The sequence below is a fragment of the Arachis duranensis genome, chromosome 6 (genome assembly GCF_000817695.3).
Source record: "Arachis duranensis cultivar V14167 chromosome 6, aradu.V14167.gnm2.J7QH, whole genome shotgun sequence".
Taxonomy (NCBI): domain Eukaryota; kingdom Viridiplantae; phylum Streptophyta; class Magnoliopsida; order Fabales; family Fabaceae; genus Arachis; species Arachis duranensis.
In genome coordinates this window covers 42756607-42782146 of record NC_029777.3, presented here as the reverse complement: position 1 = coordinate 42782146, position 25540 = coordinate 42756607, and the positions used below count along the sequence as shown (strand labels likewise).

Below are 25540 nucleotides of genomic sequence, written 5' to 3'. Positions count from 1 at the left end.
CTCGAAATTAATATATATATTAAGAGTATTTTAGCTATTTTCTATAATAGATCAGAGGTATTGTAGATATTTTTTATAAAAAATAATATTAATTTAGACTGATTCAAAATTTGATTCATCATTTTTCGATCAAATTAATTTGTCTAGCCTAATTTTGACAAAAATTACACAATTTAATCGATTATATATATTAAATTAATTAATAAAAAATATCTTTAAAAAAACATTTTAGACATTTTTATCGGAGTAGCTCCATATAATAAAACAGAAAAACAAATATTCAAAGTTAAATAAGAGCTTTTAGGAAGAACTCTGAAAAGTATTCTATTGAGAATATTCTTTAAATAAAATGAATTTTATTTAATATTTTTTAAAATAAAATATAAATTATTCTTTATGATATATACCTAATAATTATTAAACAAAATTAATTAATTTATTATAATTAACTTAATTCTTAATTCAACCTAAATTTTGATAACCTAATCAATTAAGCATACTATAATTTTTTTTTTACAAATTATAAAATTACTCTAGAAATCTCATATTTTTTATTTTTTTTCATACTATACACCTATTAATTAGTTTCCACCACAATCTAAAAAAAATTAAAAAAAATATACATTTAAAAAGAAAATCCAAGAAGTATAAAAATTTTAAAATTTTAACTGTGATAATTCTTTCTTGTTTTATTAATTTTTTTTAATCTTCTCCATCCCACTTAGAGAATTTTCTTACGTTTTTCTCTTTTCATGTTCCATGCAAATTGACGTTCTTCTTTCTCTTTCATTACAAGAAATTACTAGAATAACAACCAATTTTAATGACTAAAAAAATTAGTCGTTAATAACGACCGATATATAATTTCTTGGACAAAAGAAAAATATTGGTCCCTAAATTACATTAAGCAATCGATTTTAACGATTAATAAAATTAGTCACTAGTAGCAATTGAATTAGCGACTGATAAACTTTTGATACAATCAACATAAAGTTGGTCACTAAAATTAGTCGCTATCTTTTAATTTAGTGAATGAATTAACAACCAAAACAAAGAAGTAATATCTTTAGGACTCTTAGTCACTATTTTTTAATTTAGCGACCGATTTTGCAACGAATAGGAAAATGGAGTAATTGGTTGGTTGCTAATTCGATCGCTAAGGCTGTGCTCGTTAAATCGATTGCTAGATAGCGATAAAATTACTATTATAAACTAATCAGTCACTAAATCGATAGTGATAATGTCTTTTCTCATCGCTTCCTCCTTTGGTAACTTCTCCGGCAACAATAATAACATAGTCTTCCAGTGAAGCTGACATGTATATAATTATTGACTTTGTACTATTTTCGTTGCTCTTTGCTTTTGGCTTTGTTCATTTTTGTCTAATAGCAAAATTTAAGAAATTGAATCTCTGTATTTGTGTTGAGGTTTTCTATTAGAGCACTATGTTGTGATGAGGCTTTTGATTGTAGGCACTGCCACAACGATGCTAAGGTGTGTTACTTTATTTATCACTACAACATTTTGGGTCTATGGTCACAGTTTTTTACCGTGACAAAAAATAGGACTATGGTCATGGTTTTTAGAAAATGGATGACCATAGAGTATCTACGGTCACGATTTTTTAGAAAATGATGGCCTAAAAGGGTCTATGATCACATTTTGGGGAGTGACCTAAAGGGATCTACAGTCACAATTTTTCAAAAAAGGGTGACCTAAAAGGGTTTGTGGTCACAGTTTTGAGGGATGACCTAAAAAGGTCTATGATCACATTTTTTGTAGGTGACTTAAAAAGATCCATGGTCATGGTTTTGGGGGTGACCTAAAGGGTTTTATAGTCACAGCTTTTCAAAAAAGGGTGACTTAAAGGAGTTTATGGTCACGCCTTTTGGAGGTGACCTGAAAGGGGTCTATGGTCACGATTTTTTAGGGTGACCTAAAGGTATGTATGGTCAATGTTTTGGGGGGTGACCTAAAAGGGTTTATGGTTACGATTTTACAAAAGGGTGACCTAAAAGGGTCTACGATCACGGTTTTGAGAGTGACCTAAAGTGGTCTATGGTCACAATTTTTAAGAATGACCTAAAAAGGTCTATCGTCACGTTTTTCGAAAACGGGTGACCTAAAATATCTATGGTCACAGGTTTTTCAAAAAATTTTTCGAACCCTGCCCCTCCCAAATGGTATCATTTTTTCCATTTTCAATTCCTCCAACTCCCCAATTCGATCCCCAAACAGTATCGTTTTTTCATGAGGATAGCCATTGATTTATAATTTGGCTACGCTTTTTTTGCCACACTTCAAAGTTGTGGCTATAGATAAATTTTAACACGCTTTTATTAGGGTGGCCACTGATTTATGATTTGTCATTTTTTTTGACATGCTCCATAAAAGAAAACAAGTAAGCTTTTATAGCATGCCTAGTTTGTGAGGATACGGACACATTTTTAAAGCATGTCTAGATCCTCTAATTATTTGGGACCCTAACAAACGTGACCATAGAGTTCCCACTTGAAATTTAATTTCTCACTCAAACACTTAATTTCTTTTTTAGAACATCCATCACTCAAAACAGCCCTCACTTAGAAGTGAGAACCCAAACCCTCGAATCATCTTTATCACTCAACTAAGAACCCTAAACCTTCGTAGCCCTCTCTCAGCTCGCAGCCCACTCAGCTCGCAGCCCTCTTCATCACTGAGAATCCATCTTCATCTTTCAGCTTGTAGCCCTCTCTCAACTTGCAACCCTCTATCCCTCTTTTGTAACTCTTGGAAACTTCAATCTGTGCTGCCTCCGTCGGCGTACCCTCCCAAAGAATAGGAAAGTTTAATTACCCAAAAAAAAGAATAAGAACGTTTAGGTTTTTCGCGTTTTTCTCTGTGGCTCACTGGAAACTCGTTCGGCACCTATTCATCGTCCTCAAGGTATTCCTTCCCTCTCCTTTTTGCCAATTCGTTCACGTTCTATTATTTCATCGTTTATTTTTTCAAATATATTGTCTCATGCGATGATTTTCTTGTCAAGTCCTGAACGAGTAGCTGGTACTATCATATGTTTGTACTGTTAATGTTTATTCTACGAAAATTACAAAAATATTTGTTGTAAAGCTTCGTACCACAAGATCTGATTTTTCGGTATATTTTGTTGTTTTATTTCCCTGTACAGTGAAGAAGAGATCGCTCTTTTTTCCTATCAACAAGGATGTCTGGGTATGTTCCATTTTATTTATCTCATGTCTTATATATTCAATTTTCTTTCCTGTATGGTTCTTAATGTCGTGTTGTTGTTCATATTATACTTTGCATACTGCTTGCAATCTAATTGACTTGAAAATTGAACACAATAAACTAATTTTTAGTATTGGATCAGATTTTTTTTGGGTCAATATATGGAAAATTTGGGACATAATGGAGTTACATTTTTTTTTTCAAATTAAGAGTGACACTCTTGACGGGGAATATAGGGTTTTTTCCCATCTATTCATAATCAAGAATAAATAGTTCTAGCAATTTAATTTCATCCCTTGTGGAATTGGCTTTAAAAGTAAAGTCCCACATGATTTGATTAGTCTTTTGTATTGTATTTTTTTAATTCTCTATGTGCAAAGTTAGCTATTTTAGGTTGTTGTAGTTATCATGATTCTTCTATTTGTATGTTGTGCCCTTGATATCTTGAGTAGCTTACCGGCCACCACTGACAAACCATTTCTTTTATTTGATTAAGCTACTATTTTTCTCTCCAAAAATAGGGAGGGACACAGTATTTTGCAAGCCTACATAGAAAAATGAGATTTCTCCATTTTTCAAATTTATTGGTTTTATGCTAAGTGAATTTATTTTGGGCCATTATTCCTTTGTGAATGGCAAAAATTTTAAAAAAAAAAAGAAAATTGGGAAAAGGATTCTAGAGATTGAATTTTTCTTCGATTATTTGTATGAACTTTCTATATAATTTTTCAACTGTTCCAATAAAAAATTTGAATCAAATGCACGAGCTATTTGCCACTTATGAAGAAAATAACTTATTTTGTCAAACTGAAATCATCTTTGGGGAGCCAAAGTTCCATTTTTCTCCCTCTTTCAGAAGGGTCATTTTGTCAAAACTTGAATTTTTTGAAAGCCAAAATGGTAGTTAGTTGATACCCTTTTTATTATACTCTTAATCTGCAGTGAAGAAGGTCCTGTTGTGGCAGCTGAGGCAGCAGCTCCTGCCATCGGCGAGCCAATGAATATCATGACTGCCTTACAGCTAACACTTAGGAAGTCACTTGCTTATGGTGGTCTTGCACAAGGCCTTTGTGAGGGTGCCAACGTGATTGAGAAGCGCACTGCTCAGCTCGTTGTTCTTGCTGAGGATTGTGACCAACCTGACTATGTTAAACTCGTCAAGGACCTTTGTGCTGAGCATTTGTGATTTGAGTCTTTCTTACTGAGGATTGTGATTCTAGTATTTTTTCATACTGATAACATTATCGTGATTTGAGTACTCATCTTATATTATGTTTTTGTTATTTTTTATCCAAAGTTTCAATCTTTTGAATTTCATTTCAGGCTATAAGGGTTGCTGCCATGAACTGTGTTGATGGGATATATGCATTGTGAGGTCGTACTGCATGTTCTGGCAAGAAAAATAGTACTTAACTGTCAGCGCAATTGGACTTAGCCATTACTTCTTAATTAATATTTCCTTGATATTAAGATTTTCTAAACTGGAAATAAATGTCTTAATTGATGGTTACTATACTTGTCAAAATGTTTCAATACAAAATGCTTGTTATGCATGCTTTAGTTTGTTGAAGGGGTGCATAGGTATTATTAAAACTCATTCTTCATCTTATACAGTAAAAAGAGGTAAATAAAACTGCAACTGTGATGGTGGAGATGCAATGATATCTGAAATTATAAAATCCTCTTTCTTGCAAGAATTAAACCTTTTGTGTTTGGTCTATATGTCTGCTTAATTCATTATCATGCTCCTTATTTTATCTTGCAACAGTTGGTTGGCTAATACATACGAATCCATTGGCTTGTATAATCTAATATTTAAGTTGGTAAATCCGGAAGGCAATTAACTCGTTGATATATATAAATGTTTACATGGTGAGATGTGAATCATTTAATGGAGCACCTCATATCAATACTTTTACTTCTGCTTCTACTTACTATTATTATTATTTTTATCAGTGCACAAAGTGATGGCAAATCTGATCAGATCAATTTCTACATTATATATTCATGAGGTTGTTTCTTTTTCTGTCCCTCTTTGAGTCTCTTCTTTGTTTGTTTGCATCACCCATTTTAATTCTCTTGTTAATAAATCTAGGTAGGTATATGGCTACCCTTTCTCTGTCCCTCTCTGTGATTTCAAAATGGTTGAACTTTGAACTGTGAACTTGAACTATGAATTGTGAACTTGTTTCTTCAATTGTATATTTTCAGGATAATTGATTGTAATTATTTTGATTTTTCTGTTTCTTGAGAATTTAAGCTGTTTCCTGAGAATTTGAGCATGGTTTTGATTCCTCTGTTTGTTTAGCAAATGTCCTTGAACTGATCTGAACTTTAATCTGCATGGTTTGTTTAGCAAATGATTTTGATTCCTCTGTTTCCTGAGAATTTGAGTTGTTTCTGTGTTTTATAGTGTTGAAAATTATGATTCATTGATCTGTACTTGATGAGAAATTTATAGAATTTTAAGGTTGAGGTTAAGTTTGATTGTCCCGATTGATTTGGTACTTCTGATGAGTACCATTCACAAGAACTATCTATGACACTTTATCACAGAGAAGACTCATTATCCAAGAGAAGTAACCTAGTAAGTTAGTTTTAATTTTCCAGCTTCATTGATAACATTATTCAGTCTAAGGGATAGAATTATGTGATTGAGATATTACATTATCTTGTCTTATTTTCATTGATAAGCTGATTTGTAGTATCTGATATATATGAAATTTGGAACTTGTAATGCTATACGCTAAGCAATTATTTGACTTTAAAGAGAAATTTTGTTTTTCTCAAGAGCGTAAATGGATCAAGCATTGTTTTAGCTTTATGCAATTTATGCATCCTTGTTGAGACTTTATTTTCATTTACTTCCTTTCATTATAGAGTTCATAGGATCAAGGAGACACGGTTGATTTTTCAGGACCTTTAATATCTCAAAGGTACACCGTCCATGAGATCTTAGAAAGACATGAGCGACACATACAGCATACTGTCCGGCGATCGTGGTTTCAGAAAGGTATAACAGCATTTTCAAGCTGACTGTTACAATACAAAACTGCAGTATGTTTTGTGTTGTTGTGCTTAGACTTGTTGAAATCATTATTAAATGAAGATAAAATGGTTGAGTGTGTTTTCATGGCATTTCTTTTAAACTTGTTGCAGGTAAGAAGAATGGGAAGTAAAGAAACTGCATTGATATTCATGCATGAAGAATACAAAATCCTCAAGCACTACAAAAATGATAGAAGTTCTTCCAAGAGGCCATCTCCTTTCTCTAAAGCATAATGCTGTGAGCTACAAGATTTAGCAGCATGAGTTTCTGCCTATAAACCGCGAAACTCAACAATATTATATTTGGATTATTGATATTTATTTTTTAATTTCTTTATTTTCTACACAAAAAAAAATGACAAAGATATAGAATAAGTTAATGACTTTTAATAAGTTCTATATGTATTGATATTTTTTATCCCAATGTATTTTATAACTACTTTGGTTATAGCTAATTTTGTTTGAAATTTATTAATGTAATACAAATTTTCATTAATTAATTTTTTAAATGATATTCACAGATTTTTGTCAATGTTTTTTATTGTTTTTGGAGTGTTAGAGTACGTGTAAAAGCATATGCCAGATTTTTTTAATTTGATAGGGATATAGCCACACTTTAAAAGCGTGGCAATAGGTCCATGTTTCTTTGACTATTGGCACGCTTCAAAAGCGACACCATATCTTTTATTATTGGCACCCATCAAAAGCGTAGCCATAACTTTCACTTTTTGGTACGCTTTTAAAGCGTGCCGATAGGTTAATACATATAGCCACGCTTAAAGAGTTGAAAGTATGGCAAAAAAGAAAGTGTGCCGATAGAGCAACTGGCACGCTTGTGGATGTGACACTTTCAAAAGCGTGCCGATAGCTCAAAAAGTGTAGCAAAAAGCTGTTGACACCTTTTTTAGCACTTTTTGACACACTTTAAAAGCGTGGCAGAAAGCTTATTTTCTTGTAGTAGCCGCCGCATTTTCCACTCTCAAAGTCAAGTCCCTCCTCCTCAAAGACCCTGACCCAGCTCTCATCCCTCTTCCTCACTAGCGCAACCAATCATCGCTAACACTGACGTTGTCACCAAAGAACGGCCACCGCCACCGTCGAAGGTCTCCATCCGATGAAGGTCTATTGGAGCTCGTGGTGTCGCCGTGTCTTTGGGCTCTCCTTTGTTTTCGTCTCCTCTTTTATCTCTCTTCTGGCTTCGTCTCTTCTTCGAGATGGCATGAAGATGGCAGCGCCATCGTTGCAGTTCTCATAAAGGTCGGTGGGACATTATAGCATCTCATCAATTTATAAAATAGATTATTAAGGTTGTGTTAGTGGTGCACGAAATTGTGATCACACTTTTCACAACTCAACACAACTAACCAACAAGTGCACTGGGTCGTCCAAGTAATACCTTACGTGAGTAAGGGTCGATCCCACGGAGATTGTCGACTTGGAGCAAGCTATAATTATCTTGTAAATCTCAGTCAGGCAGATTCAAATGGTTATGAGGTGTTGAAATTAAAAGATAAATAGAACGGACAATAACATAGAGATACTTATGTAATTCACTGGTGGGAATTTCAGATAAGCATTTAGAGATGCTTTGTTGCTTATAAACTTCTGCTTCCCTATTGCTTCCATCCAATCATGCGCACTCCCTTCCATGGCAAGCTGTATGATCCTCTCAGTAAAAATGGTCCAGCTACGGTCTCTGTACGGCTAATCAACTGTCAGATTTTTCGTCTCGGATGAAAAATACCAAGCACAGCTATCGCAGGGCTAATTATCTGTCGGTTCTCACTTGTGTCGGAATAAGATCCATTGATCCTTTTGCACACTGTCACTGCCCCCAACATTCGCGAGTTTGAAGCTCCTCACAATCATCCCTTCCTAGATCCTACTCGGAATACCACAGACAAGGTTTAGACTTTCCGGATCTTAGGAATGCTGTCTTTTGATTCTAGCCTATACTATGAAGATCCTAATCAGGGGGTCGGATGCTCTGCTATCATGAGAGACGATGCAAATCCGTGGATTAGAGATCCAAGAGAGTATACCACGGCTGGCGTCCAATGACTACATTGAACATCATGTAGACTGCTTTGTGGTTGTCAGGCACGCGGATCTTGGATAAGCGAGTACTGAAGATAGTGGGTGATTGTCACGGGTAACCTATTCAGTCTGACTTAACTGAATTAAGTACAAGAGTATATCTTGGAGAAGAAGTAGGCGTGAATTAAAAGAAAAACAATAGTACTTGCATTAATTCATGAGGAACAACAGAGCTCCTCACCTTAATCTATGAGGTGTAGGAACTCCACCGTTGAAAATAGATAAGAACAAAAGGTCTAGGCATGGCCGAATGGCCAGCCTCCCAAATTGCATAAGAATTTGAAAACAGGGGAAAGTGCAGAAAATGAGTAGATAGTGCAGAAATCCACTTCTGGGGCCCACTTAGTGTGTGTTTGGGCTGAGCTTTGAAGCTTTCACGTACATAGGCAGCCCTTGGAGGTAAACGCCAGCTTGGATGCCAGTTTGGGCATTTAACTCCAGCTTTGGTGCCAGTTCTGGCATTTTACGCCAAAAATAGGTCTCTGATTGGCGTTTGGACGCCAGTTTGGGTCATCAAATCTCGGGCAAAGTATGGACTATTAACATTGCTGAAAAGCCCAAGATGTCTACTTTTCAACACAATTGAGAGCGCACCAATTGGGCTTCTGTAGATCCAGAAAATCCACTTCGAGTGCAAGGAGGTCAGAATCCAACAGCATCTGCAGTCCTTTCTCAGCCTCTAAATCAGATTTCTGCTCAGGTCCCTCAATTTCAGCCAGAAAATATCTAAAATCACAGAAAAATACACAAACTCATAGTAAAGTCCAAAAATGTGATTTTTGCATAAAAACTAATAAAAATATACTAAAAAGTAACTCAAACATACTACAAACTACCTAAAAACAATGTCAAAAGCGTATAAATTATCCGCTCATCACAACACCAAACTTAAATTGTTGCTTGTCCCCAAGCAACCAAAAACAAAATAGGATAAAAAGAAGAGAATATACAATAAATCTCAAAATATAAATGAAGCTTAGTTCTAATTAGATGAGCAAGGCTAGTAGCTTTTTGCTTCTGAACAGTTTTGGCATCTCACTTTATCCTTTCAAGTTCAGAATGATTGGCATCCATAGGAACTTAGAATTCAGATAGTGTTATTGATTCTCCTAGTTTAGTATGTTGATTCTTGAACACAGCTACTTATGAGTCTTGGCCGTGACCCTAAGCATCTTGTTTTCCAGTATTACCACCGGATACATAAATGGCACAGACACATAACTGGGTGAACCTTTTCAGATTGTGACTCAGCTTTGCTAGAGTCCCCAGTTAGAGGTGTCCAGAGTTCTTAAGCACACTTTTTTGCTTTGGATCACGACTTTAACCACTCAGTCCCAAACTTTTCACTTGGACCTTCACGACACAAGCACATGGTTAGGCACAGCCTGATTTACCCGCTTGGGCCAGGATTTTATTTCTTTGGGCCCTCCTATCCACTGATGCTCAAAGCCTTGGATCCTCTTTACCCTTGCCTTTTCGTTTAAAGGGCTATTGGCTTTTTCCGCTTGCTTTTTCTTTTTCTTTCTTTTTCTCTATTTTTCGCATTTTTTTCGCAACCTTTGTATTTTTCACTGCTTTCTCTTTCTTTAAGAATCAATTTTATGATTTTTCAGATTATCAATAACATTTCTCTTTTTTCATTATTCTTTCAAGAGCCAACAATTTTAACATTCATAAACTTCACTATAAAAAAATATGCACTGTTCAAACATTCATTCAGAAAACAAAAAGTATTGCCACCACATCAAAATAATTAAACTAATTTCAAGATAGAATTCGAAATTTATGCACTTCTTGTTCTTTTGCAATTAGAAACATTTTTCATTTAAGAAAGGTGAAGGATTCATGGGATATTCATAGCTTCAAGGCATAGACACTAGACACTAATGATCATGTAATAAAGACACAAACATAGACAAAACATAAAGCATAGGAAACGAAAAACAGAAGAACAGATAATAAGGAAATTAAAGAACGGGTCCACCTTAGTGATGGCGGCTAGTTCTTCCTCTTGAAGATCCTATGGAGTGCTTAAGCTCCTCAATGTCTCTTTCTTGCCTTTGTTGCTCCTCCCTCATGGCTCTTTGGTCCTCTCTAATTTCATGGAGGATAATGGAGTGCTCTTGGTGCTCCATCCTTAGTTGCTCCATATTCGAACTCAAATCCCCTAAAGAGGTGTTGAATTGTTCCCAATAGTTGTCTGGAGCAAAATGCATCCCTTGAGGCATCTCAGGGATTTCTTGATGAGGGACTTCCTCATGTGCTTGTTGAGGCCCATGAGTGGGCTCTCTTGTTTGCTCCATCCTCTTTCTAGTGATGGGCTTTTGAGATGAATCTCTCCATCTTTCATGACTCGGAGTTGGAAGTAACTGCCTTCCCTTTCCACTTCCTAGAGGTTTCTCCGGCCTTAGGTGCCATTAATGGTTATGGAAAAACAAAAAGTAAAGCTTTTTTCCACACCAAACTTAAAAGGTTTGCTTGTCCTCGAGCAAAAGAAGAAAAAAAAAAGGAGTAGAAGAAGAAGAAATAGAGGAGATGGAGGTGGAGGAGTGGTTCGGACAAGGGGGGTTTGTAGTGTTTGTGATGTGTGAAAATGAAGGAGTAAGGAGGGGTAGATATAGGGTAAGAGAGAGAGGGAATCCGTGTGGGTGGGGTTGGGTTTGGGAGGAAAATGGTTTGAATTCGAGTGGGTTAGGGTAGGTGGGTTGTATGATGGGAAATAGTGGATGGATGTGAGTGGTGAAGAGGTTATGGGGAAGAGGGTAGGATTTGATAGGTGAATGGTGTTTGGGGAATGGTGTTATGGAAAGGTGTGAAGAGGAGTGAGAATGAGTTAGGGTAAGTAGGGATCCTATGGTGTCCACAGATCCTGAGGTGTTAAGGATTTCTCATCCCTGCACCTTTCTAGCATTTAAACGCCCTCTGTGCGGCGTTTTTGGCATTGAACGCCAGGCTGCTGCCTATTTCTGGCATTAAACGCCAGTCTGGCTGCCAGTTCTAGTGTTTAACGCCCAGAATGCTGCCAGACTGGGCGTTAAACGCCCATTCTGCTACCCTTACTGGCGTTTAACGCCAGCTAGATGCCAGACATCCTTTTCTGGTGTTAAACGCCAGTCTGTGAGCCATTTCTGGCGTTTAACACCCAGAATGGTGCCAGACTGGGCGTTAAATGCCCACTTTGTTAGCCTTACTGGCGTTTAAACGCCAGTAAGCTCGCCCTCTAGGGTGTGCTATTTTTTTGCTATTTTTGATTCCTGCTTTAATTCTGCAGATGTTTTTGTGACTCCACATGATCATCAACCTAAAGAAGACATAGGCTAACAATGGAAAATAAAATGAAAGAGTAATTAATATAGATAAATAAAATGGGTTGCCTCCCAACAAGCGCTTCTTTAATGTCAATAGCTTGACAGAAAGCTCTTACAGAGCTTCACAGATGCTTAGAGCATGATTGTGGCCTCACAATACCAAACTTAAAAGTTGAGTGTGGGGACTCTGTCTGACTCTGTATTGAGAGAAGCTTTTCATGCTTCTTCTCCATGTCTACAGAAGAAGATCCTTGAGTCTTGAACACAAGGTAGTCCTCATTCAATTGAAGGACTAACTCTCCTCTGTCTACATCAATCACAGCCCTTGCTGTGGCTATGAATGGTCTTCCAAGGATGATGGATTCATCCTCATCCCTCCCAGTGTCTAGGATTATAAAGTCTGTAGGGACGTAAAGGCCTTCAACCTTTACTAAGACATCCTCTACAAGTCCATAAGCCTGTTTCATTGATTTGTCTGCCATCTCTAGTGAGATTCTTGTAGCTTGTCCCTCAAAGATCCCTAGTTTTTCTATTACAGAGAATGGCTTGAGGTTGATACCTAACCCTAGGTCACACAGAGCCTTTTCAAAGGTCATGGTGCCTATGGTGCAAGGTATTAAGAACTTTTCGGGATCCGTTTTCTTTTAAGGCAATGTCTGCTGAATCCATGTATTCAGTTCATTGATGAGTAATGGAGGTTCATCATCCTAAGTCTCATTACCAAATAACTTGGCATTCAGCTTCATGATTGCTCCTAGATACTGAGCAACTTGCTCTTCAACAATGTCTTCGTCCTCTTCAGAGGAAGAATACTCATCAGAGCTCATGAATGGCAAAAGTAAGTTCAGTGGAATTTCTATGGTCTCTGTATGAGCCTCAGATTCCTTTGGTTCCTCAATAGGAAACTTTTTATTGGTCAGTGGACATCCCTGAGGTCTTCCTCACTGGGAATCACTGCCTTTTCACTCTCTCCAGGTTCGGCCATTGTGGTTATAGTTATGGCCTTGCACTCTCTTTTGGGATTCTCTTCTGTATTGCTTGGGGGGAGTACTAGGAGGAGTTTCAGTAACTTTTTTACTCAGCTGACCCACTTGTGCCTCTAAATTTCTGATGGAAGACCTTGTTTCACTTATGAAACTGAGAGTGGATTTAGAAAGATTAGAGACTATGTTTGCTAAGCTAGAGAGGCTCTAGTCAGAATTTTCTGTCTATTGCTGAGAAGATGATGGAAAAGGTTTGCTATTGCCAAACTTATTTCTGCCACCATTATTATTGTTGAAGCCTTGTTGAGGCTTCTGCTGATCCTTTTATGAGAAATTTGGATGATTCCTCCATGAAGGATTTTAGGTGTTTCCATATAATTCTCCCATGTAATTCACCTCTTCCATTGTAGGATTCTCAGGGTCATAAGCTTCTCCTTTAGAGGAGGCTTCTTCAGTACTGCCGGATGTAGCTTGCAATCCAGTCAGATTCTGAGATATCATATTGACTTGCTGAGTCAATATTTTGTTCTGAGCCAATATGGCATTTAGAGTATCGATCTCAAGAACTCCCTTTTTCTGAGTCATCCTATTATTTACAGGATTTCTTTCAGAAGTGTACATGAACTGGTTATTTGCAACCATCTCAATGAGTTCCTGGGCTTCTGCAGGTGTTTTCAGATGAAGGGATCCACTAGCAGAATGGTCCAATGACATCTTGAACATTTCAGATAGACCATCATAGAATACATATGATGCTCCATTCTGGAAACATGTCAGAAGGACACCTTTTGGTTAATTGCTTGTATCTTTTCTAAGCTTCATAGAGGGATTCACCTTCCTTCTGTCTGAAGGTTTGGACATCCACTCTGAGCTTGCTAATCTTTTGAGGTGGAAAGAATTTGGTCAAGAAAGCATTGAGCAGCTTATCCCAAGAGTTCAAGCTTTTTCTATGTTGTGAGTCCAACCATGTTCTAGCTCTGTCTCTCACAGCAAAAGGGAAAAGCATAAGTATGTAGACCTTGGGATCAATCCTATTGGTCTTAACAGTATCACAGATCTGCAAGAATTCAGCTAAGAACTGATGAGGATCTTCCGATGGAAGTCCATGAAACATGCAATTCTGCTGCATTAGAGATACTAATTGAGGCTTAAGCTCAAAGTTGTTTGCTCCAATGGCAGGAATTGAGATGCTTCTTCCATAGAAGTTGGAAGTTGGTGCAGCATAGTCACCAAGCATTTTTCTTGTATCTCTGGCATTGTTGTTGGGTTTGGCTGCCATGTCTACTTCTTTTTCGAATTTTTTTGTAAGGTCCTCTCTGGAGTGTTGTGCTTTAGCTTCTCTTAGCTTCTTCTTTAGAGTCCTTTCAGGTTCAAGATCAGCTTTAACAAGAATGTCATTGTATAGAGATTCTTTGATATAAAAAAGAAGAGAACAAAAGGGAGTAGTGGAATCCTCTATGTCACAGTATAGAGGTTCCTTGATGTGTCAGAAGAAAAGAAGAATGAGGTAAAGAGAGAATGAGAAGAATTCGAACACAGAGGGAGAGAGAGGGTTCGAATTATAAGTAGAAGAGAAGTGTTAGCAAATAAATAGAAAGAGATGAAAGGGAGAGAGTTTTCAAAAATTAAAATTAAAATAATTAGTTAATTAAAAAGATTTTTGAAAAAGTGGTTAGTGATTTACGAAAATTGTAAGTGGAAAAGTGGTTAGGTGGTTTTGAAAAAGATAAGAAATAGTAATTTGTTAAAAAAGATTTGAAAATAATTTTGAAAAGATGAGAAGTTAGAAAAAAATTTTTGAAATCAAATTAAAAGAGATATGATTGAAAAAATTTGATTTTAAAAAGATATGATTGAAAAGATATGATTGAAAAATATTTGATTTTTAAAAAGATATGATTGAAAAGATATGATTGAAAAAGATTTTATTTTTAAAATTGATGACTTGACTAACAAGAATTTAAAAGATATTTTTGAAAATATGTGATAAGATTAAGAAAAAGATTTTTGAAAAATTAGTTTGAAAATTTTCAAAAAATAAAAACATGAAGAATAAAAGTTTAAAATATGTTTGATGCAAAAAGTCATGAATTAAAACATGAAAATTTGAAAAAATTTGAATTTGAAACGAAATCACCTCCCCTGTGTCATCCTGGCGTTAAATGCCCAGAATGCTATCCATTCTGGCGTTTAAGGCCCAGAATCCTACCTCTTTGGGCGTTTAATGCCCAGCCACGTATCCTGGCTGGTGTTAAACGCCAGAAATCCTTCTTTATTGGACGTTTTTCTAAACACCCAAAATGCTACCATTTCTGGCGTTAAACGCCCAGAATGATAGCTTTACTGGCGTTAAATGCCCAGAATGGTAGCCATTCTGGCGTTTAACGCCCAAAGTGCCTCTTTACTAGCGTTTTGACAGTAGTGAGCTCTTTTTCTCTGTGATTCTTCTGCTTTATGTTCTGAATCTTAATTTCTCTGTATTATTTACTTGAAAAGATATCTTTTTTATTTTTTTGAATTTTTAATGAAGAGAGAGAGAGAGAAACAACAAAATGAAGTAAAACATAAAAATGCAAGATCAAAACAAATAATGCATGCAAGGACACTTTGAATGTCAAGATGAACACCAAGAACACTTTGAAGATTATGATGAACACAAAAGACATATTTTTGAAAATTTTTAAGAAAAGAAAGACATGGAAGACACCAAACTTAGAAATTTTGAATGTTCAAACACTATGATTTTGAAAATGCATATGAAAAACAAGGAAAGACACAAAACAGGAGAATTTAAAGATCAGAACATGGAAAATCATCAAGAACAACTTGAAGATCAATGAAGAATTTAAAGATCACAATTTTCACAACTCCGCACAACTAACCAGCAAGTGCACTGGGTCGTCCAAGTAATACCTTATGTGAGTAAGGGTCGATCCCACGGAGATTGTCAGCTTGAAGCAAGCTATGGTCATCTTGTAAATCTCAGTCAGGTAGATTCAAATGGTTATGAGGTGTTAATAATTAAAAGATAAATAGAATGAAAAATAACATAGAGATACTTATGTAATTCATTGGTGGGAATTTCAGATAAGCGTTTGGAGATGCTTTGTTGTTTCTGAACCTCTGCTTCCCTATTGCTTCCATCCAATCATGCGCACTCCCTTCCGTGGAAAGCTGTATGATCCTCTCAGTGAAAATGGTCTGGCTACGGTCTTTGTACGGTTAATCAACTATCGGATTTCTTGTCTCGGATGAAAAATACTAGGCACAGCTACCGCAGGGCTAATCATCTATCGGTTCTCATTTGTGTCGGAATAAGATCCATTGATCCTTTTGCACACTGTCACTGTGCCCAACATTCGCGAGTTTGAAGCTCCTCACAGTCATCCCTTCCTAGATCCTACTCGGAATACAACAGACAAGGTTTACACTTTTTGGATCTCAGGAATGCTGTCTATTGATTCTAGCCTGTACCACAAAGATCCTAATCACGGGGTCGGATGCTCTGTTGTCAGGAGAGACGATGCGAATCCGTGGATTAGAGACCCAAGAGAGTATACTCTGGCTGGCGTCCAATGACTATGTTGAACATCATGTAGACCGCTTTGTGGTTGTCAGGCACGCGGATCTTGGCTAAGCGAGTACTGAAGATAGTGGGTGATTGTCACGGGTCACCCCTTCAGTCTGACTTAACTGAATTAAGTACAAGAGTATATCTTGGAGAAGAAGTAGGTGTGAATTGAAGGAAAAACAATAGTACTTGCATTAATTCATGAGGAAGAGCAGAGCCCCTCACCTTAATCTGTGAGGTGTAGAAACTCCACCGTTGAAAATACATAAGAACAAAAGGTCTAGGCATGGCCGAATGGCCAACCTCCCAAATGGCATAAGAATTTGAAAACAGGGGAAGAAGACCTAATCAAAGGATCGAAAAGTCTTCCAAAGATATCAATACAATAGTAAAAAGTGTTATTTATACTAAACTAGTAAACTAGGTTTACAGAAAATGAGTAGATAGTTCAGAAATCTACTTCCGGGGCCCACTTGGTGTGTGTTTGGGCTGAGCTTTGAAGCTTTCACATGCATATGCCATCATTGGAGTTAAACTTCAGCATTGGATGCCAGTTTGGGGGTTTAACTCTAGCTTTGGTGCCAGTTCTGGCGTTTTACGCCAAAAAAAGGTCTCTGGTGGGTGTTTGGACGCCAGTTTGGGTCATCATATCTTAGGTAAAGTATGGACTATTATACATTGCTGGAAAGCCCAAGATGTCTACTTTCAAACGCAATTGAGAGCGTGCCAATTGGGCTTCTGTAGCTCCAGAAAATCTACTTCAAGTGCAGGGAGGTCAGAATCTAATAGCATCTGCAGTCCTTTCTCAGCCTCTGAATCAGATTTTTGCTCAGGTCCCTCAATTTCAGCCAAAAAATACCTGAAATCACAGAAAAATACATAAACTCATAGTAAAGTCCAGAAATGTGATTTTTGCATAAAAACTAATAAAAATATACTAAAAAGTAACTCAAACATACTAAAAACTACCTAAAACCAATGCCAAAAAGCGTATAAATTATCCGCTCATTAGTTAGTTTAGCTTGATTTTTAATATAGCGGGTAAAAACAATAACTTTTTTAATCAAAACCCTTAAAAACTATTTTTTCTTATTCAAGTTTTGATTATCAATTGAAAGTGTAGTAGTGTAGCACCGGCCAATGCACTAGCCTTAATTATTCTTGTGGACATAACATTATTAGCATGAAAGTGTAGCAGTGTGCCAATTTCATATTCCATCTTGAATGCAGTTCAAGATGCAATATCTGATTTAGCAATATCCCCTCGTCATTCATCAAAATTTTGTCATGAAAACCAAACCTTCTTTATTTCTTTCATTAATCAAATTTAAATTAGTGGGTTATTAGTTAAGATGAATAGCATATGTGTGTGTTTGTTGGTACTAATTTAATTAGTTTTAATTTTAATTAACCGTGTAGCACCAATGTTGTCCGTTCCTTTCTTCTAATCATTTCACTATTTGCATTGCTCCATTGTTTACAACTAGCATCTTCTATTTTCTTTCATCAGTGTTATTAAATATTATTCTTTACTGTCTTATTTATTTGGGTGCCCCTTTTATCTACTTTTCTTAATAATTAATTATGGTGCCTGATGCATGTCTTGTGAAGGGAACCCCCACAACGTTAGATATATCAGCCTTTCCTTTTCAACAAGTGTCACTTTTGGGTAATTATTAAAAAGAAATAATACCCTCTGCTCCTATTTTTCAAGAAACAAGTTAAAGCTATAAGTGTGGAGGTGGATCCTCTTATTCAATCTTTTTTGAAGTTGCTTTGAGCTTTGGTATGTGGAGGAAAGTATTGAAAATGAGTGAGAACAAGAATGAAAAGAAACAAGCAAGAGGAACACTCAAGAGAAAGAGAAGGAGGAAGCAAACAGAGAGCTCTCTGGACCAAGCATGAAAGGTTACTGGACCAAACAAGGAGACTCCCAAGGACTTGCTTTCAAGCTCACGTTTAACCTAAGGAAGGCACGTCCAACGTGCCTCTAATGGAGCAAGCCTCACGTTCAACATGAAGAGAGGTACGTCCAACATGCTACTAGAGGAGCTACTAGGGACATGCCTCCAAAGCTTGCGTCCAACGTGAGCTAGGACACGTTCAACGTGTCACCTAAAGTCCCCTCAAGGGGCTCAACTCCAACCACACGTCTAGTGTACCTGCCTGCACGTCCAATGCACCAGCCAACCTCCTCACCATGCGTTAAATGCATGGGCTAGCCGACCTCCAGGGCCTCTGATGAATCCATATTTTACGATAATTTTTTGTTAGAATTGAGAGGATTTCATCATATAAACCTACACTTATTCTATTAAATAGCATGCTTTTGAGCTTTTCTCTTGAATTGTACTTGATAATGAAAACATGCTCTTTTGTGCCTAATGTAACCTATTTTTATTCCATTTTTCTTGCATTCGATGCCTTGATGCTGTTTGTGAGTGATTTCAGATGTATAAGGTAGGAATGGCTTGGTGAAATTTGTTTGAGTGAATTAGGTGATAACAATATGGCGGAGCCACCTCGGAGAATTACTTTAAAGGAGGCCAGAGCCCCGGACATCACCTTGCAACCGGTACAAGTTTGGTACCCGAATCTAGATGCCAATTTTGAAGTATAATGGGTTACCGGGAGAAGACCCTCTCAAGCACTTGAAGGATTTTCAAGTTGTGTGCTCTACTACAAGAAGACATGGCTCGGATGAGATAGCGGTTATGGTTTTTGCTTTTCCTTTCTCCTTGGAGGGAAAGGCGAAAGAATGGTTTTACACCCAACCTGAGGAGGTGATTTCTAATTGGGATTTGTTGCACAAGGAGTTTTTTGAGAAATTTTATCCGCCTCAAAAGACAGATCGTCTAAGGAAGGAAATCTCTTGCATCATGCAAAGAGATGGAGAGACCCTTTATGAATATTAGGAAAGGTTTAAAAAGTTGGAAGCTTGTCCTCACCACTACATTGATGAATTGGTGCTCATAAGTTACTTTTGCCAAAGGATGATCCCTCAAGACAAGCTCCTTCTTGATGCCTCAAATGGAGGATCTCTCACTAAGAACAAGACCGCTCAAGAAGCTTGGGAAGTCATTGTGTACTTGGCGGATTCAACTCAACATTTAAGGTTAAGAAATCCCGAATCGAAGGCTATAAATGAAGTCTCACCTTCTGGTGATGCTATCTTGACTAAGACTCTTGGTGAGATGATGATCTTGTTAAGGAAAATCACTCTAGGCCAACAAATTCTACAAATGTTGCTATCTTCTCCACCCCAACCTCCTAGAATTGAATGACCTCCTAGATCTTGTGGTATTTGTGCTTGCAACGGTCACTACACCGATGAGTGCCCTTAATGGGTGGAAAACGAATTCCAACACAAAATTTGCCGGCAAGTGTACCGGGTCACATCAAGTAGTAATAACTCACTTAGAGTGAGGTCGATCCCACAGGGATTGATGGTTCAAGCAACTTTAGTGGGTGATTAGTTTAGTCAAGCTAACATTGGTGAATTGGATGAAATTGAACCAACAGAAAGGAAATTGTAGTGAATTTAAACTACAGAAAGTAAAATTGCAGAAACTTGAAGTGCAAGAAAGTAAAATAGCTTAAACTTAAATTGCAAGAAAAGTAAATGACTAAAACTCAAAAGTGCAAGAAACTTAAATTGCTAAATCTAAATTGCTGGGAATCTTAAATTGCTTGAAGAATAAAGGATTTGGGGATTTGGATTCAAAATAAAACTGGAATTATAAAGTGTAGAGAAGTAGAAGATGAAGTAGATTTGTAGAAGACTTAAATAGAAATGGAAAATTGCTTGAAGAAGTAGAACAGAAAGAAAACTCAGCTCAGTCATGAAATCTAAAAGAAAAATTTAAGATCTAAGAGGACCAATGAGATTAGAAAACAAATCTAGATCTCAATTTCTCCCTTGATCAAACAGAGAATATATTGCAGAAGAAATGTAAATGAAAACAGCACATGAAAATTAGATCCAATTCCTCAATCCTTAGAATTATATTGCAGAAGAACAACGATGAATTTCAGATCAAGAATTGAAACAGAATTTCTTCAATCTCAATCCAAAACTCAAAACAGAAAGTAGAAGTTGCTGAAGCAAGAAAATGAAAACAGAAAACTAAACTCAAATTCAACTCTTAGAACAATTGAGAAAAGAGGTAAAAAATGATTCTCAAACTTAGAATCAATGAAGCTCTTTAATCTCAATTCAAATTCCAAGAACATATAGCAGAAGTTGCAAAATGAAAATGTAGAAAGAACTCAGATCCAAATTCCAATTCCCAATTACAAAAACAAAATTAAAAGAGAGCTCTCTACACTACTACTCCTACTGCTCTCTATTAGAGCCAGCCTTTCCTTAATGAAATGAAACTGATGCCTTTTTATAGGCTTTACAAAATAAAAATGAAATTAAAATTGAAAACAAATTACAAATTAAATGAAATTCCTAATCTAGCTTGTTCTTGTGCCTTTGAGTGATTATGTGGGCTTTGCTTGCTTTGGATTTGAAGAGAGATGGGTCCGGTTGGCCTTGGTCCAATTGGTTTAGAGGCGTGGGTCAAGGTTGTTTGGTTTAAGTTGGTTTGGTGTGTGGGAACCTTCTATGGGAGCGCTCGGTTAAGTGCAATAACGCAGCGTTCCCTTTGCTTTGTGCCTTGGCTCATTTGATGCGTGAGAAGCATTCTTCGTAGCGCTCAGTTTACTTAGATAACGTAGCGCTAATAGCTTTGGGTGGGACTCCCCCTTCGAACCATGGTGCCCTCCTTTTGGTCCATTTCCTCATGAAACATAGCGCTCAATGAACTAAGGCTCTGTTTGTTTGCTATCTTAATCAGCAATGGACACAGGCACAAAGACACAACAGCATATAGACATGAACATACACAAAATTTTTATCTTGTTTGGCAATATTATACATAAGTACACTGGTATACACAAATTTATCAAAATGATAAATTTATCCTCACCAATAACGCTAATGTATCCACAACTACCATCGTTCATAGCCACCATCACCATCTAATACCACCATCCGCAGTCACCATCACCATCTACTACCACCATCACTATCATTATCAGATTTATCATTTTCATCATCATCTAATTACCAAAAACTCACTGATAAATTTTTTAATAATCACCATTTATCTCAAAAAAATAAAAAGAAAAATGACAGAGAAGACAGAGGCAATAATCACAGTAACCATAACCAAAATTAAAAAAGAAAATCACAGGAGAATGAAAGAGATGAGGGAGAGGGTGAGAGAAGGAGCAGAGAAAAGTGCTACAATTTTCTAGGTCACGAGCGTTGGATGGCGACAATGACTTGCTGTGTTGAAACGGTTGGACGATGGTGCGACTCGCTGTGGGTTGGACGGTGCTGTGATGCTGTCGCGAGAAATGGACAGGGAAGACGGCAGATCTGTACAAGTGGCGGCAGTGATGTAGAGGCGGCATAGATCTGAGAAAGGCGACGACAGAAGAGCGCGGAAGAGACACAAATTTAAGAATGCAAGAAAGAAGAGTGCGGTGATGGAGAGAGAGGACCGTCGGAGGGTGGAGGCATGGCGGTGGCGACGGGATCTATGGCAAAGGAGAAGAATATGAGAGAGGTAGAAGACTGACGGCGAAGGGAGAGGGAGTAGAGAAAGGGGTTAAGATAAGGTTAAGGTAGGGATAAGGCTAGAATTTTTGAAATTAACTAGGGATAAAAGTGAAAAAAGTTGTGTCTCATAAGTTGTGTCTCAGTGTCTCAGCTTTTAGGAGAGACACTAAAAACATGTATTCCGTGTGTATCTGTGTACCACCATGTCCATCCATGTCCGTTCGAAATTTGTGTCTCAACAAACAAACAGTGGATGTGTACCACCGTATCTATGTATCAGTGTCCATGTCTAAGCAAACAAACGCAGCATAAGTTCACGTAGCGCTCTCTCTTGCTTTGGACAAGGTCCGCATTTTGACCCTTGGTGACTTCAATTGTTGGCAATTTCCTTGTTGCAATAGCGCTTAGCAAAGTGGCGCTCCCTTGTATGTGCCTGGTTTGATCCTTGGCTCCACCTTTCCTTGACATTGCGCCTTGCTTTTTTTTCATGAGGAGCCCAATAAAGTGAAAACAATGAACGGAGCGCTCCTTTGATGAACGCTTGCCTTGAAGTAGCGCTTTGCCTTGCTCTCTTCTTGGGCGCTCCGTGTTGATTATGAACGTAGCGTTAGTGTTTATTGCTTTAAGCTTTTGTTCAATCCATTTTCAAATAATGATGCCAATGCATGCATGGTTCATGATGATATAAATAAATTAAATGCATGCTTTACTTTAACGCCTTGGCATTGATTAAATAATGCATTCATTTCTAATTAGCACTAATGATTAAATGCTTTATGCATGCATGGCCGTGGCATTCATTTAATGAATTAAGCCAACGAAGCATGCATTCATTTAATGCATTCTTTCATTGGCTTTAATAATGCATGCATGCCATTCATTCTTCAATGCCAATGATGATATCAATTAATCAAATGCATGCATGCTTTCATTAATGCCGTAAAGCTCATCTTAATTAAATGCATGCATGCATGATAATAAGGCCAAGGCTTCATGGTCATGGGCCACGCTTCTAAAAACATAGCCTAAGGTTCTAAAGCATGCTCAAACTTTAAAGTGTGCCCAAAATTCTTTTTTTCTCTTTTTGAGCTTAATTTGTGCTTTTTTGCTTTTTTTTTTCACTCATTTCCTACAAAATTTATAAAATCAAAAGATCAAGGAAATATATCATTTAAACACAAAAGAATGCAATATTTAAGCATTAATCATCAATTTCTTGTATGAAAAAGCATAGAAAAATGTGACATGATGATATGTCATCAGCCCTCAAATCCAAGAAGACAACACAATGGCGGTGGCAAATTCTTACCCACAAAGGTCAAATTACAATCAAGGCAATCAAGGATCTCATCACTATGGAGAAAACCAAAGTCAAGAATGGAGGGATAACTCCCATCAAAGGTGGAATCAACCAACTCAAGCTCAACCTTATCCCAACTAACAAGTCTACTATCACTAACCCTCCCAAGGCCAACAACCTTACCATCAACCACCATAACCTCATTACCCACTATTCCAAGGGTTACCTAAAATGTTGGGGTCGATCTCGGACGAGATCTTCCGGTTCGGTTGAGTCTGCTATGTCTGACTTGTTGGAGCTGAGGTGCCGCGGGTCCTCGATCACCGGAGGGTGGTGGTTCCTACAAGAGACTCCGATGCTTAAGTCAGTACGGGCTTTAGGCAGGTTTTTAGTATAATTGGAGTATGAGTTATACCTGGGTGCTCCAGTGTACTTATAGTGGTATTTGACGGTCTTCCTTGAGATAAGTTTGTTATCTTATCTTATCTTTTGTGGGTGAGATCATATCTTTGGTCAACCACTTCCTAGTAGGCGGTGGTTCTTTGTTTTAGGCCTCTTTGGGCCTCTGTGGAGATCTTCTGAGCTCTTTGTGAAGAGGTCGGTAGTGGGCCATCCTTTTATGAGGTTGATGGGTGTTTTTGTGGAAAATCAAATTTTCCAAACACATAAATCCAACCGGCAAGTGTACCGGGTCGCATGGGTGAGGTCGATCCCACAGGGATTGATGGATCAAGCAACTTTAGTGGGTGATTAGTTTAGTCAAGCTAACATTGAATGAATTGTGTGAAGTTAAGCAACAGAATGTAAATTTGCAGGGAATTTAAATTGCAGAAAGTAAAGTGGCAGGAAACTTAAAGAACAAGAAAGTAAATTAGCTGAAACTTAAATTGCAAGAAATGTAAATTGCATGAAAAGTAAAGGGGGGTTGGGTGCTGGAAATTAAAGAGAGCAATAGATCAAAACTCAGAACTCTTGCAGAAAGCTTAACTTGCAGGAAAGTAAATTAGCATCATGAACAGGAATGTAAAATAAAGAACAAGTGCAGAAGAATTAAAATTTCTTGAAAGTAAATTGAAAGCCAATGGAACAGTAAAAACAGAAGAGTAGCCAAGAACTTAACTCAATTGCAGAATAAAATTGAAGATCTCAGGGAATCAAAGAAACTAGAAAACAAATCTAGATCTCAAGCCCTTCCTTGATTCAACATCAAACAGATTGAAGAAGAAATGAAGATGGAAGCAGTAAATGAAAACTCAGATTCAACTTTCAATTCTTAGAAATTATGCAGTAGATGAACAAAGATGGATTTCAGATCAAAGATTGAAACAGAATTTCTCCAACCTCAATCCAAAATTTCAAAACAAAGAGAAAAACTAAAGAGAGAACTCTCTACTACTACTCCTAATGCTCCCTAGTGGAGCTAGCCTCTTTAATCGAGCTCCCCTCTGAAATGAGAGTGATGCCTTTATATAGGCTTTTTACAAAATGAAAATAAAATGAAATTGAAACAAATTACAATTAAAATGAAAATCCTAATCTAATTGATCCATGTGCCTTTGAGTGATGATGTGGGCTTTGCTTGGTTTGGATTTGATGAGAAATGGGTTTGGTTGGCCTTGATTCAATTTGGAGAGGAATTGAATTTAAATGGAATTTGAGTTGAATTTTGGCCCATGTTGCTCCCAGGAGGCTGCTCTGCTCTGGTGGAGGGTAGAGCAGTGAAGCTTTGTGTGGGGATGCATGTTGCGTGCTGAGTATAGTGAGGCACCAGGGGATTGCCCTGCCCTTGTAGAGAGCGGGGCAGTGGTGTCTTGTGCGTGCCTTGCCTCTGCCTGTGCTGTGATGCGCGCACCCAAGCTTTCTTGTGTGCGCCAAGGATGCCCGTGTCATGCATGCCCATGTGCGTGCCAAGGAGTAGCGCTCTGCTCTCCTTGTGGGCAGGGCAATGGGTGCTTCCAAGGGGAGGTCCCAAGTTCAAGCCTTGGTGAAAGCATTTGGGGAAACAATTTTCCTTGAATTTTTATGAAGAGTGCACGACATTGCCCTGCTCTCCAAGAGGGCAGAGCAGAATAATGAGCGCTACTTTGCTTTGGAGTGAGGCTCCAGCTTCGAACCTTGGTGGAAGCACTTTGGTTTATTTTCGCTTATTTTTGGCCCTTAAAGTTGTCTTTCACTCATGCCCCAATTGTACGCCAAATATGAATTGCTATATATCGTTGGAAAGCTCTGAATGTCAGCTTTCCAACGCAACTAGAAGCACATCAATTGGACGTCTGTAGCTCAAGTTATAACCCTTTGAAGTAGGCATGGTCATGCTGTGAGCGCCCAGATTTTAACTTAGCAAAAATTTGCTTCCAACCTCACTTTGCATCATGATATTGCCCTGCTCTT

General features: G+C 37.5%; 1 long non-coding RNA gene and 1 other non-coding gene across 7 annotated transcripts; both read left to right on the top strand.

The window, feature by feature from the left end:
- Nucleotides 1-2486: 2486 nt before the first annotated feature.
- Nucleotides 2487-6788, top strand: LOC107494044 (uncharacterized). 6 transcript variants are annotated; one of them, XR_002363913.2, is made up of 6 exons: nt 2487-2925; nt 3167-3210; nt 4171-4447; nt 4552-5815; nt 6109-6241; nt 6388-6788. It is a non-coding gene; the product is annotated as an uncharacterized LOC107494044 (long non-coding RNA). The 6 variants fall into 6 exon arrangements; XR_008010654.1 differs by having other exon boundaries at nt 2489-2925; nt 4171-4603; nt 5185-5815; XR_008010653.1 differs by having other exon boundaries at nt 2488-2925; nt 4171-5815; nt 6146-6241.
- Nucleotides 6789-13434: 6646 nt separating this feature from the next.
- LOC127739949 (small nucleolar RNA R71) lies at nt 13435-13538 on the top strand. The gene has a single exon (XR_008000691.1). It is a non-coding gene; the product is annotated as a small nucleolar RNA R71 (small nucleolar RNA).
- Nucleotides 13539-25540: the final 12002 nt, after the last annotated feature.